At 42.6% G+C, this 18,735-nt stretch overlaps 1 long non-coding RNA gene across 4 annotated transcripts in view; it reads left to right on the top strand.

The window, feature by feature from the left end:
* The window catches only part of LOC133550539 (uncharacterized), a 75,112-nt gene that overhangs the window by 19,909 nt on the left and 36,468 nt on the right, over window positions 1-18,735 (top strand). For all 4 annotated transcript variants that reach the window (XR_009806301.1, XR_009806300.1, XR_009806299.1 and 1 more), the window contains one exon: window positions 2,020-2,070. This is a non-coding gene — a long non-coding RNA (uncharacterized LOC133550539). The remainder of the gene's footprint in view (window positions 1-2,019; window positions 2,071-18,735) is intronic.

Raw genomic sequence — 18,735 nt, 5'->3', positions numbered from 1 at the left:
GTATATTATTATTTGGTGCAGCCGGACCGGAGCGGGAGGGGACACAAAAAAAAAAGACAGAGGGAGAAATTGCGGGGACAAGGGAGGATAAGACAGAGACAACAACAGTAACTCACATTACAATTACAACAACAACAACAACAACATAACATCAGCAGCAAGTATGATATGCACAAATATGTTACAAAAGAAATGACAATGAACATTATTGCACTACAAATGGAGCAATACAAATACTGATACTAATGAATAATAACAATAATTATTTCTATTATCTACAATACAATTGTTTGAAATGCAACAATACATATATGTGATGATAGCTTTAATTACAAAAGATAGAAGATAAATGTAGGGGAAGAAAGAGAAGCAAACTGTATTAACCTTGTAGATTGTTATAGTAACAATCGGTTAAGCTTTGTCAGTGTGCCGTGTGTTATCCAGTGTCCCCTCGGGGAACAACGATAATATATGTTTGATGAAACGTGATTATATGCATGAGTGTTTGTATGCATATGTGCTTGTATATGTACAGTATCTGTATGTGTATGTTTGTCCAGTGAATTTAATTTCATAAAACCATAAGTTATAACACTTTATCCACTCATACCTTTGAGATTTACACATATTTTTTATATATATATGTGTATTTTATTAAAAAAAAAAGCCTTTATTTATTCTTATATATTTTTTCTTTTTTATAAAATTGTTACCATCTAATTTTAAGCAGTTGGTTGCCTTTAATGTGTCTTTTGAACCACACTGTAGAATTTATCAGTAAATAGGATTTTCTTTTACATAAATGCTATTTAAATTCAATTATACAAGTAATTATTCACATTTTTATCCAAATTGGGCCTCATTTTTGATTCAAAAAGTAATTTAACATGGTTTAGTGTACATGCACGAGGTCTGGTGAAGCTTGCTACCAACACTGTCAGAAAAAACACAGACACTGCCCTCTGCTGGATGTGAAATATGGGAAGGATAATGGGTTAAAATGGATGATCTGGGTACCACGACACTTTACAGAGGCACACCAAATACTGACTCAGAGTACAACTAATTGTCATATACTCAAATCGTTTTCTTTTTGCAATCACACACACATCTTGTTAATGTGTGAGTAAATGAAGTTATTAGATTTAAAGGCTTTTCTAAACATTTCACCCTATTACCCCTCATGAATAACCCAAGTGGTTGTTATCTGCTGTAATTTCCCAGTAAGCCAGACATAGGCGCTGATCAAAATCACTTTTTTTGCGCCTCATCAAGCTACCCTCGGGAGGCTTCACACGTGTCTACTTTGCTCTTGTGCACAATTGCACACACATGCAAATACACAGACAACAATCACAGTTAGTTGTTGTCTGAGGAAATGAGGAGCTGTCTGGTGCCATAGCAACCAAAGCAGACATCCCACCCTTCCAGAGCAAGGGCGATTTAAAAAATCCCACCAGTGACCATTTTGATTCTATAAGCAAAAAATTAATGAGATCAATCCTCCATCCATTTATCCGTCTTAACTATCGGTCTATCCTGTTTGTGTATCTGGGGCTATGTCTGGTAATGTGCCACAATTAGGATAAATGAGGAAGCAAAAGTGTTTGAGTGCAACAATTGCGATAAAGGAATTGGAACAAATGCTGGAAACAAAAGCATAGGTTGTACAATGGGAGAGGCCAGTCTGCTGGTTAAAGGTTGGAAAAGAATTAGTCAACAAGAAGAAAACTCTTTGGAGCATGTCAGAAAACACTGAAGCAGTCCGCAGTCGTCTGCCTTTCAACTCCACGACTGCCGATTGAACTTCAATGTCAGCTACTAATACAATTAATCAGGTACATATAGCAAGTTATGCAACACTTATACCTCAATCTGCTAACAACATCTTTGAATACAAATAATCATATCAGTGCTGCGCAATACAGTGCACTAGGCAATACAACAGTGTGCCAGAATTTTGATTTTGACATATTTGTGTTTTATAGCTTATAACCCTGATGTATCTCTCCTGTATAGGTGGCTGTGTGAACCTCTGCAGCGGCTAGACGGCAGCATGTGTCCACACTGGTAAGTTCAGACTTTACAAAGCATCACACTTCCTGGGCTGTCCTGCAGGTGGAAATCACTCACACACATACTCCATCATCACCAACAGCGTCCCTTAGAAAAAGGTTTCCTCTTCTATTTCACATTTCACTCCAGCGTTTTGTATGATTCAACACTTTGTTTTACCGCATTGAGAAGAGGTCCATAGATTGTGTTTAGCCTCTATGTGTTGTTGCTATTTTTATTCAGAGTATGTGACAGGAGACCCTTTGAAGTGGCTTACAGCAATGGCCTGACCCACATATTTTTACCCCAGTGTCATTGTAAGGTCTATGTGTGATCCTGGCATGCTTTGCTAATACTGCTGAGCCTTAATGTGCAGCTTGGAACTTGAGAGTGTTTAGTCTGCGATTGCTAAAATAGAGTTTAACTTGCATAGTAGGTTGAAGTGAATTGACTGTATCTCTTGTCCTGTCATGTGTTGAGTGAATATAAGAACAACGTGTTTTAATACTAATGATCAACATTTTTAGAAGTCAGACCATATTTTATCTTTCTTCAAATCCCTATTTGATTACTTAAGTTGTGCAGCTTCTACAAACTCTCTGCACAGGTGGTAAAGATCCCCAGCTATCCTTACTGAGGCCCCTCTGTGAATGAAAATATGTCAAAGGGAATAACGAGCATCTGTTTGCTCCGCTGTCCTCGTAGTGAGGCTAGCATACTGTTACCTTGGGTGGCCCTGAGTGTCGCCTCCTCCTCCTCCTCCTACTCTTCTTCTATACGAAATCAGCCCCACCTGATGCACACATCTGCATGCCCGCTCATCCACACTAAAACTGCCTAGAGGTGGGGAGCTGGCAGGGGCGGAGTGGAGGAGGAGCAGCAGCCAATAACACTCCGTACCCTGACAGCACTGAAGTTACTTGACTCACATATTCAGCCAATCACAGCTCACTGCAGCAAAGACAGCAGCAGTTGTATAGAAAGAAAGAAAGAAAGGAAGGGGAAAACCTAGCAGAATGGAAAACGAAAGGCATATTTACTGTAGCAATGTGAAAGCTGTACTTAATTAATTTAAATGTCGCTACACTTTGAATATGGCCAAACAGAACAAATACAATATATTATATTGTAAAAAGGCTTATGAGCCTTCAAAACTTGGGGGAGTACGGGCATGTATCAACAAGAGCATGTAGGGGTTCCAAATCTACGTGTGTGCATATTTGGATCACACCTCGATTCCGACACATAATCACGACTCCATTCCCTAAATATTGTTGTTGTTTTTTGGTACATGTGCGTTTTATTTAAATGTGTTCTTTTCCTTCTGGATACTTACGGGTATTGACGTCAAACAAGAACATATAAAGAAAGCTTGTAAATAGTTTGTATGACTTGCTCTGATTACAATTGTAATGTCATGTGATGGGGAAATACTCACTGTTCACACCTTAATGTTGAACAAGTTACCTTATTATGTTCTGGAATAATAGGATATTCATAAACATTAAACAGATTTCAATTGGGTACGCTGGAAATCTTAATATTAAGCATTTGTTTTGGTGGGAGGGATTAAGTTAATTAGTTTTTACTCGTTTGTAAGCACTGTGGGGCATTTTTTTTTAGCATTATTTTATAAACATAGTGAGTCATAGCTTGACTGTTTTTCGCAGTCTTTAGTTTCTTATAAACATATTCATATGAAAAAAAGCCTTTTTCATAAAATATGAAATAATTTCAATGTTAAAGTTAGTTTAATAAATGTGAAGATTTTTAATAGCTTATGTTATTCTGATAGAGCAGAAGCATGACGGATGGACAGTAGTGGATGAAAATTATATGGAGGGTGCCCCTAGTGAATGTTCACCTATAGCATTTCAGGAATGTGACTGAATTGTCTTATTTTCCATCCAAACCCACAAAATATAAAAAAAAAAAAACGGGATGCTTATTTAATTTTAGTGAGGTTGACTTGCATATGCTAATTTGAAAACCATTTGTTGCAGATGTAGTTGCATGCGGAAGATATACAACAGTTATACAATTTTATCGTTCTCTCCCACCCACCCACCCAATTTATTTATTTATATATGACAAAAAAAATTGTAGCTGTGTGTGTGTGTGTGCGTCTGTGTGTGTGTGTGTGTGTGTGTGTGTGCGTGTGTGTGTGTGTGTGTGTGCGTGTGTGTGTTTGTGTGTGGCCAATGATATAAATCAAGCTGGGTGGTGTGATTAAATGGCAAATATGTTGAATGCCCTCATTGCAAGCAAAAGTGCAACCGAGTCAGATAAACACAGACACAATAGTAGAGGAAGCCAGAATGGTGTCTACACGCCCTGTAGTGCTATAAAAGTGAAAATACACAGACACGCACACACATCGGGTAACTAGATTCCTAATATTGGGGATGTTTTCTTTGTCATGGCTTAACACTGTTTCAAATCATGTCTCAGGCAATACAGGCAAGACAAATTGAGGAAATGTCTCTGATTTATTGATGCTGGTGGAAAAAACAACAATTTGTCAAAGACTGACACGGGACAGTTTTGATTTATACAGCTGAACTACTGACCTTTTAAAAATAACCTCATATATAACTCCTAATTGACTAAGCATGCATATATAAATAAATATATGTATATTTCTCTTAATTTACCAAACACTGTAAAATTTAGCGTGTTTAGTGTGATTTTAGAGAAAACTACAGAAAATTAAAATATATTTTTTTCTATCAAATCCCAAGCATACATTTTGGAAGACTACAAAATAAACGGATTATTATTTACAGTCGAGAAAATTAATATTGTTTCCTCTCGCTGATTTTGTAAGTTTACTTTATTAACAGTCAATAATTTGTATGACCTGTTTATAATAACAGAGATAGACGAACTGTTAAAAACAACCAATCTATAAACTTTAAAGGCCTACTGAAATGGGATTTTCTAATAAACGGGGATAGCAGGTCCATTCTATGTGTCATACTTGATCATTTTGCAATATTGCCATATTTTTGCTGAAAGGATTTAGTAGAAAACATCGACGATATAGTTCGCAACTTTTGGTCGCTAATAAAAAAGCCTTGCCTTTACCGGAAGTAGCAGACGATGTGCGCGTGACGTCACGGGTTGTAGGGCTCCTCCCATCGTCACATTGTTTACAATCATAGCCAGCAGCAGCTAGAGCTATTCGGACCGAGAAAGCAACAATTTCCCCATTAATTTGAGCGAGGATGAAAGATTCGTGGATGGGGAAATTTAGAGTGAAGGACTAGAAAGAAAGAAAAAAGTAAAAAAAAAAAAAAAAAAGGCGATTGCGGTGGGAGTGATTCAGATGTTTTTGGACACATTTACTAAGATAATTCTGGGAAATCCCTTATCTGCCTATTGTGTTGATAGTGTTTTAGTGAGTTAAATAGTACCTGAAAGTCGTAGGGGTGTGGCCACGGGTGTGTTGACGCCAGAGTCTCTGAGGGAAGTCACGAAGCTGCAGCAGGACAGAAGCTCCGCTGATCTCCGGTAAGAACCGACTTATTACCACAATTTTCTCACCGAAAACTGCCGGTTGACATGTAGTCGGGATCCATGTTCGTTTGACCGCTCTAAACCATTGTAAAGCTTCACCTCCGGGAATTTTAATCAAGGAAACACCGTGTGTTTGTGTGGCTAAAGGCTAAAAGCTTCCCACTTCCATCTTTCTACTTTGACTTCTCCATTATTAATTGAACAAAATGCAAAAGATTCAGCTACACAGATGTCCAGAATACTGTTTAATTATGCGATTAAAGCAGACTACTTATAGCTTGGATCGGGCTGGAAAATAATGTCCGCTACAACCCGAGACGTCAAACGCACGCCTCATCAAACGAGTCATCATACCGCGACGTTTTCAACACGACACTTTGCGGGAAATTTAAAATTGCAATTGAATAAACAAAAAAGGCCATATTGGCATGTGTTACAACGTTAAGATTTCATCATTGATGTATAAACTATCAGACTGCGTGGTCGGTAGTAGTGGGTTTCAGTAGGCCTTTAATATCATCTAAAGCAGGGGTCTCAAACACGCGGCCCGCAGGACCGTATTTTACGGCCCCCAACCTTACTAAAAAAGTTTATTGTTAGCGCGGCTCGCAAGTTTTACATGAAGGGTTGCTTGACAGCGTTGTGTGCGGAGCTGAAGGAATCTACCAATCACGGAGTGGTATGTCTGGTATAGCCCGTTCGGGACTAATTGTGCTACCGTAACTGTAAACGCCACAGCGAGACCCCCCGCCCCCACTCCAAAAACGTTCTGGGTTGCCTACCCCTGCGTTAGTGGAAAAGCGGCAAATGAGCGAAAGCGACATAAACGTTGCCATGGAGACGAGAGTTTTCTTATGGACCTGGCTGCAGTCACACTGCGACACCTGTCCGTCAGTATTAACAGTCCCCGATAATCTGGACCAATTCAAACTGTTATTTGTTTTTTTTTTATTGTTTAATTTGCATTGCCTCACATTACTTAATTCTCATTTTGTTTATTTATATTTTGATTTTATTTTGTGTTGCAAATAAAAATAAAGACATTAATAATATTTCTTTTAAGAAATATTTTCTTGCGTACCAGCCTCACCCAGACTCTGCATCCAGTGGCCCCCGGGTAAATTGAGTTTGAGACCCCTGATCTAAAGGCTATAAATTAGTTTGCAGTGTCTAATCAAAATTAGATATTAAGCGCCAATCTGACTGAGGGAAATAAGAACAAAAACCAAAACAAATTCTGACCGACACAGAATGGTTACTGTATGTGTCAATGAAACCCACACATTGGTCTTGTTCCTTTAATTACTGCATTCCTAACGCAGCTTGTTGTGTAAAAAATAGCCGCCTGTAACAGAAACATTGCCATAGCATTCAAACTGCAACGGTACAGTGGAGAAGGAGAAGGCACGGAGAAAGGGACGTCGCTAAGCTTGAAGTGTATTTATTAATACATAAGAGTGATGTGTGTAATTTATCCAAGTATACAGTATGTGGTTTGACTATGTGAAGCGATTATATGTTCAGGGTTACCGGGAGGTGTTGAAAGCGCATATTGAGATAGATGTGGAAGTCCAGAAGGCCAAGGCAAGGTCTGAGGTCCGGGGACAGGCAAGTGGTTAGGGGCTGGAGCGAGTTGTCGTTGTCCAGAGGCAGGCGATAGGTCAAGATTCAGGGAGGCAGCAAGAGGTCCAGAGGGAATCCGGGGAGACGAGACACACAGCGAAACCAGGGAATTAGGCGGAGCTGCTGGATGACGACACGGGACAAGACACGATGAGCACAAAGGAGGGGAAACACAAAGAGCGAGGAAGCACAGAGGCGAGTAAAGCGCTAGACATGTAAGGCTTACTGTACTGGTACAAGTATCTACGTTCTGGCACTGGAACGCAGGACATGCTGGCTTAAGCAGGCAGGGGTGCTCTCATCAGCGTCAGGTGTGTTGATTGCAGAGTGAGCGCAGCTGCGCTGAGGTGCGGCTGCTGCAGGAGAGGAACGCCCGTAAGCATGTCCAGAGGCGCGCTCAGAAGAGCGCACAGCAGAGTGTAAGGTGGCAGGTGTTTGAACCGTAACACAAACCTCTCCGCCTTTATGGGCAAAGACCTGTCAGAGTACCTCAGGGACAATATTGTAGACCTGTTCAAGACTGGTACAGACAAGCAAGAAGCTTACAGTTAATGCAACCATTTGGAAATGGAAGAAATACAAGATGGTAGTCAGTAGCCCTGATTCTGGAGCTCTATGCAATGTTTTATTTTGTGGCACCCGGGTAAGAATGATTTTGATAAAGGAAACAGACCAGCCCAGAAATACAGGAGAGGATTATCTCAAAAGGAGTTAAAACCATAGTCACCATAAAAAAAGCATTTTTACCAAAATCGCTGTAATGGATTAATATCCTACAGTGCTTGCAAGGTCCCCCTGCTTGATAAGGCACAGGTGCAGTTGTCAACACTTTCATGCCTCATACAAGGCATGGGAGAATGTCATGTGGTCTGTTAGGACCAAAATGTAGTTGTTTGGCATCAACTATTCTCCACGTGTTTGAAGGTGGAGAAATGCTGAATATGACCCAACAACTAACAGCACAACTGTCAAACATGGAGGTGAAAACATTTGGCTAAAATCTCTCCTGAGCTGTGTGCAACCCTGGTGACTATAAGAAACATCTGACTTCTGTCCTTATCAACAATGGTTTCTCTGCTAAATACTAAACATGTTTTTAATTTGGATCATCCATCCATCCATTTTCTACCGCTTATTCCCTTTCGGGGTCGCGGGGGGCGCTGGCGCCTATCTCAGCTACAATCGGGCGGAAGGCGGGGTACACCCTGGACAAGTCGCCACCTCATCGCAGGGCCAACACAGATAGACAGACAACATTCACACTCACATTCACACACTAGGGCCAATTTAGTGTTGCCAATCAACCTATCCCCAGGTGCATGTCTTTGGAAGTGGGAGGAAGCCGGAGTACCCGGAGGGAACCCACGCATTCACGGGGAGAACATGCAAACTCCACACAGAAAGATCCCAAGCCTGGATTTGAACCCAGGACTGCAGGACCTTCGTATTGTGAGGCAGACGCACTAACCCCTCTGCCACCGTGAAGCCTAATTTGGATCATATACAAATTAATTCCAAACTTTTATTACAATTTTTTTTTTTTCAAAAATGTTGGGGTCCCAGAATTCCTGATTGTGCCCCTGCTTTTAAGAAATTTTCAATGTAGTATAAAAAAAACTTGCACTTTGAAGTAATGTATAACATTGCAGGCATGAGCTTTTAACTTTAAAACTTGTTTCCACAAATAAAACCTAAAATAAAAACTAGACCTGGGCAATATAGCGCCCCTCCCACCCCCCAAAAACGTTTTTTTTTTTTCACTCCAAAAATTATTTACGTTTTTTTCAAACTTTTTTAGCTACTTTTTAAATAAACTATTGAATATAAATGACAGAGATCATTGAAAACACATTTTTCTTTTATTTGATCAAAAACTATAAGTTTGAAATTACACTGCATCTTACTCTTAGCAAATTCTTTGTTGAATATTGTTGTTCTTTTTAGCGTAGGTATAAATTTGTACTTTTTATGCAATCATTTTCGAAGAACTAAATTTCAAGATTCCTCTGGGAAGCAGTACTTCTGTCTCTAATAAAGTACTTGTGTTAACAAAGTTGAAGCATTGCACATTGCATGCAAATAAATAATAATCTCCAACGTTGAGATTTATAATGGGAAAACTTAAAACTGCTGTCGTGAATGAAATACTTCTGGAAATAAAAATTTAGTGTATGCATGCAAATAAATAATGAAGTACAACATTGAGAAGACTATATACTAGTTTAAGTAAGTGGATAAAGGCAGGCTTTGTCATTCACACATCTTGGTGGTGTGTAGGGCGACTGCTTTAGTTATTGCTCTGTGCATTAGGCTTCTTCGTCATTAATCATACTATCATCATACAGTCCTGGTGTAAATGATTCCATCACAGTAAGATGCATTTTAACCAGAGTTGTTGCCGTCTTTTTCGGCTTGTAGATTTGCATTGCCCACAATTTACTGGAGTCTTTGGTTTCAGATGCTGTAATAAGTTTGTGCTGCTGCCTTTTTCAAACAAATTTTGCACCATTACCAAAGTACAGACAAGACTTTTCTTGTCTTTGGAATAAACGTCTCGCTTTCATTAGCGTTAGCATTAGCCATGTTTTGAATCTCCGCTAAGGAAGTAAGAGTGCGGGCGAGAGCTACGAAAGGTCATGAGGGCAAAAAGTATGCCAGAGCAAGAAGAGAAGAAAAACAATTTATTTTATCAACAAAATCAATGTATCAGGCAGGCCTAATTAAAAATTAGAAAAGTTAAAATAAAGAAAATATAAATAAATACGTGTTTTGATGAGCTTCATGGAGTCTTTTGCATTTCTCAGCTGTCGAGTGTATCACTGATTGTCATACGTCTGGGCTGCTGCGGTGGCATCTTGCTGCTTGGTTGGGGAAGCCGTGTTTGTTAGCTCTCAGTTTGTAGTTTGAGTAAAGCATTTAATGTGCAGTTACAATCTTTTCTGAACGGCCAGACAGATATGCTTCTGGCAATTTAATAAACTCCCAAAAACGTCAGACTACATTCTGCCCGCAAAACAAATGTTGTCTAAATTGTAATTGTTTTCTTGTTCTGCTTTAAAGAAGCATCTAATCGTCTTTCTTCTGTTCTTCATTGGTGATCTCAGAAGGGGAGTTGTGTGAAATTAACAGTAATACCTCCTCTCTGAGCTGCCACCTTACTGCAAGAACAAAGACTCTGATTTCCCTCGCCGGGACGCAGGTCACCGGGGCCCCCTTCTGGAGCCATGCCCGGAGTTGGGGAACGATGGCGAGCACCTGGTGGCCGGGCCTGTTCCCATGGGGCCCGGCCGGGCAAAGCTCGAAGAGGCAACGTGGGTCCCCCCTCCAATGGGTTCACCACTCATGGGAAGGGCGTTGTTAGCTGGGCGGCAGCCGAAGGCAGGGCACTTGGCGGTCCGATCTTTGGCTACATAAGCTAGCTCTTGGGACGTGGAATGTCACCTCGCTGGGGGGGAAGGAGCCTGAGCTAGTGCGTGAGGTGGAGAAGTTCTGGCTGGATATAGTCGGACTCACTTCGACGCACAGCAAGGGCTCTGGAACCAGTTCTCCCAAGAGGGGCTGGAATCTTTTCCACACTGGCGTTGCACGCAGTGAGAGGCGACAGGCTGGGGTAGCAATTCTTGTTGCCCCCCGGCTCAAAGCCTGCACCTTGGAGTTCAACCCAGTGGACTAGAGCAGGGGTGCCCATTACGTCGATCGCGATCGACTGGTCGATCTCGGAGGGTGTGTCAGTCGATCTCAAGCCAGGCATTAAAAAATAGACATAAAAATGAGCAATCATCAATCATACCAAGACTTCACTTTCGTCAGTTGTTTGACATTCTCGGCACCCGAGGATCTTGTGAGATGACGCTGGCTGCTGCGAGCTCATATTTAAGAAAAAAATCACTAACAGGGCGGACGCAGAGAAACACATTTTATTTCTAGAGACTCCGTACCTACTGTCAAAACTCTAAAGACCGACTGCACAGTTCCTGTCTTCACCATAAAAGACCTGTTTCATCCTGCCTGTGCTAACAAAATAAGAGTCTCAGAAAGCTAGTGTGCACAAGCTAGCGTGCACAAGCTAGCAAGCTACGGAGTTTGATGCCAATGTATTTCTCCCCCGCCCTCAGCGACCGCTTTCTCACTTGCATGCCCACACACTCACTGATGTCACTCACCTGCTGCCAGACATTAAAGGGCCACACACATATGCTACTCTCATAACAAAGTGTTTAAAAACGAGTATGCAAGTTGGACAAATGAGATGCCAAATCCAACCACTTTCATGTGGTATTGGACAGAAAGGAGGACTTTTTTTTTCCTCCATTTGAAAATGCGGACGTTATCAGCACCACTGTCTAATTCCAATCAATGCAAGTCATCCGAATCAAATACACCAACTTATATTCTTGTCTTCATGAAAGAAAGGAATCTATGTGTGTTAAACATGCTTGTATTATCATTAAACACCATTAACTTGTTAACAAAAATGTCTCTTTCATAAATAAATAAATATAAATTATAAATAGGAATGAGGTAGATCTCCTCGACTTGGTCAATTGAAAAGTAGCTCCCCTGCAGAAAAAGTGTGAGCGCCCCTGGACTAGAGGGTAGCTTCCCTCCGCCTTCGGATGGGGGGGTGGGTCCTGACTGTTGTCTGTGCTTACGCACCAAACAGCAGTTCAGAGTACCCACCCTTTTTGGATACAATCGAGGGAGTACTGAAAAGTAAGTCCCCGGGTGATTCCCTTATCCTACTGGGGGACTTCAACGCTCATGTTGGCAACGACAGGGAAACCTGGAGAGGCGTGATTGGGAAGAATGGCCGCCCGGATCTGAACCCGAGTGGTGTTTTATTATTGGACTTTTGTGCTCGTCACAGATTGTCCATAACAAACATTATGTTCAAACATAAGGGTGTCCATATGTGTACTTGGCACCAGGACACCTTAGGCCGCAGTTCCCTGATCGACTTTGTAGTTGTGTCATCGGATTTGTGCCCTCATGTTTTGGACACTGGGGTGAAGAAAGGGGCGGAGCTTTCTACCGATCAACACCTGATCGTGAGTTGGCGGCGATGGTGGGGGAGAATGCCGGACAGACCCGGCAGGCCCAAACACATTGTGAAGGTCTGCTGGGAATGTCTGGCAGAGTCTCCTGTCAGAGAGAGTTCAATTCCCACCTCTGGAAGAACTTTGAACATGTCACGAGGGAGGTGCTGGACGTTGAGTCCGAGTGGACCAGGTTCCGCACCTCTATTGTCGAAGTGGCTGATTGGAACTGTGGCTGCAAGGTATTTGGTGCCTGTCGTGGTGGTAATCCTAGATCCCCTTGATGAGGGATGCCATCAAGCTGAAAAAGGAGTCCTATCGGGTTCTTTTGGCTCATAGGACTCTGGAGGCAGCAGACAGGTACCGACAGGCCAAGCGGCCAGATGAAGCCATCAGGACCACAGCGGTCGCGGAGGCAAAAACTAGAACATGGGAGGAGTTTGGGGAAGACATGGAAAATGACTTTCGGACAGCTTCGAAGCGATTCTGGACCACCATCCGCCGCCTCAGGAAGGGGAAGCAGTGCACTGTCAACACCGTGTACTGAATGATGAGGATGGTGTTCAGCTGACCTCAACTGCGGATGTTGTGGCTCGGTGAAGGGAATGCTTCAAAGACCTCCTCAATCCCACCAACACGTCTTCCTATGAGGAAGCAGTCCCTGGGGAATCTGTGGTGGGCTCTCCTATTTCTGGGGCTGAGGTTGCTGAGGTAGTTAAAAAGTTCCTTGGTGGCAAGGCCCCAGGGGTGGACGAGGACCGCCCGGAGTTTCTTAAGGCTCTGGATGCTGTGGGGCTGTCTTGGTTGACAAGACTCTGCAGCATCGCGTGGACATCGGGGGTGGTACCTCTGGATTAGCAGACCGGGGTGGTGGTTCCTCTTTTCAAGAAGGGGAACCGGAGGGTGTGTTACAGGTATCGTGGGATCACACTCCTCAGCCTTCCTGGTAAGGTCTATTCAGGTGTACTGGAGAGGAGACTACGCCGGATAGTCGAACCTCGGATTCAGGAGGAACAGTGTGGTTTTCGTCCTGGTTGTGGAACTGTGAACCAGCTATTTACTCTCGGCAGGGTCCTTGAGGGTGCATGGGAGTTTGCCCAACCAGGGTACATAGGCTTTGTGGACTTGGAGAAAGCATTTGACCGTGTCCCTCGGGAAGTCCTGTGGGGAGTGCTCAGAGCGTATGGGGTATCGGACTGTCTAATTGTGCCGGTCCGCTCCCTGTACGATCATTGTCAGAGCTTGGTCCGCATTGCTGGCAGTAAGTTGGACACGTATCCTGTGAGGGTTGAACTCTGCCAAGGCTGCGTTTTGTCACCGATTCTGTTCATAAGGTTTATGGACAGAATTTCTAGGTGCAGTCAAGGCATTGAGGGGATCCGGTTTGGTGGCTGCAGGATTAGGTCTCTTCTTTTTGCAGATGATGTGGTCCTGATGGCTTCATCTGGCCAGGATCTGCAGCTCTCACTGGATTGTTTCGCAGTCGAGTGTGAAGCGATTGGGATGAGAATCAGCACCTCCAAGTCCAAGTCCATAGTTCTCGCCCGGAAAAGGGTGGAGTGCCATCTCCGGGTGGGGAGGAGACCCTGACCCAAGTGGAGGAGTTCAAGTACCTCGGAGTCTTGTTCACGAGTGAGGGAATTCAGTAATGCGGACGCTGTATCGATCTGTTGTGGTGAAGAAGGAGCTGAGCGGGAAGGCAAAGCTCTCAATTTACCGGTCGATCTACGTTCCCATCCTTATCTATGGTCATGAGCTTTGGGTTTTGACCGAAAGGACAAGATCACTGGTACAAGCTGCTGAAATGAGTTTCCGCTGTCGGGTGGCGAGGCTCTCTCTCCCTTAGAGATAGGGTGAGAAGCTCTACCATCCGGGAGGGGCTCAATGTAAAGCCGCTGCTCCTCCACATCGAGAGCAGCCAGATGAAGTGGTTCGGGCATCTGGTCAGGGTGCCACCCGAACGCCTCCCTGGGAGGTGTTTACGGCACGTCCGACTGGTAAGAGGCCATGGGGTAGACCCAGGACACGTTGGGAAGACTGTGTCTCCCGGCTGGCCTGGGAACAGCCTCGGGATCTCCCGGGAAGAGCTGGACGAAGTGGCTGGGGAGAGGAAAGTATGGGCTTCCCTGCTTAGGCTGCTGCCCCCGCGACCCGACCTTGGATAAGCGGAAGAAGATGGATGGATGGATAATGGAAATACTTAAAATAATATATTATATCAAGTCAAAGACATGGAAAAACATTGGCTTGCTCAATCGAAAGTACACTGTTAAAGACAGTTATTGCGATTGCTCCCCATGCAAGCTGATGAATGATAGTCCGTGAGCCTAGCTGGTAATTTTTGGATTATCAGTGTGTAAAACCAGGCCAGCAGACCCAACATGCCCTGGCCGGCGAAACTCGCTGTTGGATTGGGTGAACAAGGGTGAAAGTGTTGGTTGTCATAGGAACAACAGTGCAGCGTGAGTCCTGGAGTACAATGGCTTTTTGCCTGTGATGTAGCTCATTAAATACAATATTAAAATTTGTTTTATCTGAAGGATGTTTTTATGCAACCATTATTCCAAAACCAAGATTACAGACGATTGCTGTTAGTGCAATTAGACATTTAACCTTGTGGGCTTTAGGCGTAAGTTGAACATTGTTTGTACAGTAAGAAGAGGATTCATACGGCACTGTGGTTTACCTAACACATGAAACGCGACGAATTGGGGGCTGCACTACCCACTTCAGCTGCCAGATGGCAGTAGAGTGTTGAATATCTTAAAATGTATTGTGTGGCAATCCCAACTTTGACCGCATCGGCAGCTGTACATAGAGTGGCACTTTCCATCATTTTTAGCAGAGTGCATGTCAAAATTATAAACTTTCCCTCTTCCTCTCACACAAGATCCACCCAGGAATGGGGTCACATGAATTCCTTCACTACTGTATATGAATTTACCACCAAGTCTAGTCCAGAAATTAAAATCAGGGACTTTAAATGTTATTACGACAACGTACAAAGGAGCCATTGAACTGTGAGTTGTGTTAAAGTTATACTCAATGACTATACAGAAATACTTAAGAGTAGTGCTTATCCTTCAAATAACAAGGAGTAATGTAATAGAATTGTTTGTACCTGACAAGTTTCGCCTACCTTGCTTCTGCAGCCTTCATCAGAGTGGTCACATTATATTTTGGTGACGTCGAGGTAGCGGGATGGCAGTGTCCCCCGTCTTTCAGTACGCCAGTGAGGCCACACATCAAGCCATGCCAAATCTTAGTACACCCTCGGATGATTGGAAGTGGGGGAGATAATCAATTTTTAGATGCATTGCAATTCGGACATGGAGGATTGTAAAATTGATTAGTAAGTGTAAATAATTGTTAATACATTTATTCATTGTAAATAAAGTCATGCATACAGTTCTAAAATGTGGCTGACTACAGTGAGCCACCTCACCAAGTGATCCGACCAGCTCCTTTATTTTAGGGCACTTATTTTCCAGTTTTGCACACATTTCCAATAATTTAATAAATGTAATGGGACTTAATTTAACTTTTTCTTATTACAAAAACGCTGCAATTGCAAGTGATAAACGCTTATTTTGTGAAATGAAAATAAATGTAAAACTGCATCAATAAATTGAATATGTATCAATAACCCATTTTAATCGAATCGTAGCTACTGAATCGTAATTGAATCGTGAGGTGCCCAAAGATTCCTACCTCAACTAAGATCAAATGACTCCTGAGAAAAAGTTTCATGTAATATTTGAGATCCCAGGACTAACCTGCAATAAAACATACATCGGGAAAACAGGCGGACAGTTCAGCACACGAAAAAAGGAACACCAGAAAGAATGTGAAAAGACAACAGGTGGAACGCTCAGCTGTAGCCCTTTGAGACACTTGTGATTTAGGGCTGTATAAATAAACATCGATTGATTGATTGCTTGATTGACCTGTAAAATAAGAATGAAAGCAATGCAGAAAAAAATTAAATCAGCCATTTCAGACCACTGCAAAAAAGATAACCCTTTCGGCCATGGTCAACAGAATGGCAAACAAGTTCCACCAGTGGATCAAAGAGGTGGTTGTAACGAGGCCGGCTCTACATAAGAGGAAGAAGTAAATGTATTTCCCCTTCAAATCAAAACTTTTTAAGTTTAGAAGTACATTTCAATATAATCACAAAAACGTATATATTACAAGCTGACAAAATGATTGGCAGTAGCGAAGAAATCCGCAAAAAAGGAAACGATGCATCAGTATCTCATCTCTGTCCCTTTGTCCGCCGTGACATGCTATGCGAGTCTGCGTACACATGGACACACACACCCCTCTCCTCAGCCCTCAGTAAACCAATGTCGACAAATAAAAACGACACAAAAATGTTGTCAGAAACGAAATCCTATCATATTTAATTTTGTTTTGTAGATGGGTGCGACAAATTTGGAATATATCCATTCACAATTCTTTAATAGTGTACATATACACTGGAGTCGGTTTGGAGGGACTGGCGGAGATGCGGATGAGGGGACAGGACTGCAGAGTTTGGAGGGACTGGAGGAGATGCGGATGAGGGGACAGGACTGCAGAGTTTGGAGGGACTGGAGGAGGTGCGGATGAGGGGACAGGGCTGCGGAGCTAGCACTGAGCGCTGGGACGGAGAGGCTTCGTGGTGTCTTGTCTGGGTGAGCAGGTGTCAGACACCTCAGTCACCTTGGACGTATCCTCGCTCATCCATGCGGACTGGACACAGGCCGAAAGTGGAGTCGGCTGTCTTGGTTGCTTTGTTGGGTGTTCTCCTGTCGCTGGCCATGCTCCCTCCACCCCAGCGGACGATGGCGTGGAACACCCCAGAGGCCACCACAGTGGATATGTTTCTTTTACTTTTTATTTATAGCTGTATGTAGAAGTGTCTGGCTGTATCTGTTGCTTTAATGTCTTTAATGTCCCCTGTGTTCTTTGATGTTTGATGTTTCCCTCTTACACACATGGAAGAGGGATGTGTACCATGGCTATGAGTTGTTGTTTTTTCCCTTGGCCTCAGTCTGCACCTCCTCTCCAGGGCCCAGGCTAAGACCGATTTTTTTTATTTTATTTTAATCTTCTATTTTTTTTCTCCCATTCCCCCCCCTTGTTTACCTGTATCTCATCTTTTTTGTAAGGGGCGCTGGAAGCCGGCAGACCCGTCAGCGATCCTGTTCTGTCTCCCTGTAATGTTTGTCTAAACTTGAATGGGATTGTGCTGAAAATTTTAATTTTCCTGAAGGAACTCTCCTGACGGAATAAATAAAGTACTATCTAATCTAATCTAACTATCTAATCTAATATGAGAGATGGTGGAGATTAGCTACAAAGGTGTGCCAATCAGATGCTTTTTCTTTTGAGATGAGGAAGTTGAATTTCTCACTGGGGAACCAAAACAATAACGTATGGATTTAACGTGTTCCATATCGTATTGTGTACATCTAAGGGAACGTGAAGCAGACACATTTTATTTTTGACACTCTATGATACTATCAGTAATTCAGTCATCATGACATCTTTAACTTACAGTTATGTAGATATGTGTATTTGCTACTTTCGGGTCTCCTTCGTTCAGGAACAAATTATACGTGTCGGTGGTGGCGGGCGCCTTCTTGTACGCCGTGGCTTGCTGGGGCAGCGGGCTAAGAGTGAGGGACACAAACAGACTGGACAAGTTGGTAGAGAAGGCCAGTAACGTGGTGGGAGTGGAACTGGACTCTCTGGCGGTGGTGTCAGAGAGGAGAGGTCTAGCAAAACTCCTAGCCATTATGGACAACACCTCCCACCCACTACACTCGGACCTTGCGGAGAGAATGAGCACGTTCAGTGGAAGGCTCAGACGCCCTAAATGCAACACGGAACGACACAGGAGGTCCTTCATACCGACAGCCATCAGACTGTAAAATGTATATGTTCCTTGACTGCACTTAAATGTAGAATATATGTAGAATATATTTATACTATTCATATATTATATATTGTATATGTTATATATTATTTATTATTATTATTGTCTATTGTGAGCAAACTGTGGTGCTGAATTTCCCCTAGGGATCCATAAAGTACTTTCTATTTTATTCTATTTTATTCTATTCTATTCTAAAATTATGGTGAAGGCATGTATCGTAACTCTGTTTTACAACACACATGCATACCTGCTTTGCCAGAGGTGTAGTGTAAAAAATAGTTTTGAAGTTGAAACTTTGAGGCATGATCCAGCTATCATGATGATGAAGTAGTTTGAGGAGAATGTTTTTGTGTTATTCATAAGAATACTGTACCTTTTTGTCAATACTGACTATTGTGTGTGAAGCCCTATTTAAGGTTAAATAAAATGTAAGAATAATGCTATCCAGTTAAGATAAATGTTGGGATCGGTGATAAAATGTGGATGAAGGGTATTTTATTTTGTTTTTTAGTCCCCCCACACTCCCCTCTGAGGGATTGCCACCTTAAGATCTATACCAGTAGGAATAGTAGAAGG

This window comes from Nerophis ophidion, linkage group LG04 (assembly GCF_033978795.1).
Source record: "Nerophis ophidion isolate RoL-2023_Sa linkage group LG04, RoL_Noph_v1.0, whole genome shotgun sequence".
In the NCBI taxonomy this organism is placed as follows: domain Eukaryota; kingdom Metazoa; phylum Chordata; class Actinopteri; order Syngnathiformes; family Syngnathidae; genus Nerophis; species Nerophis ophidion.
The sequence above is the reverse complement of the archived record's forward strand: the minus strand, read 5'-3'. Positions and strand labels throughout refer to the sequence as shown.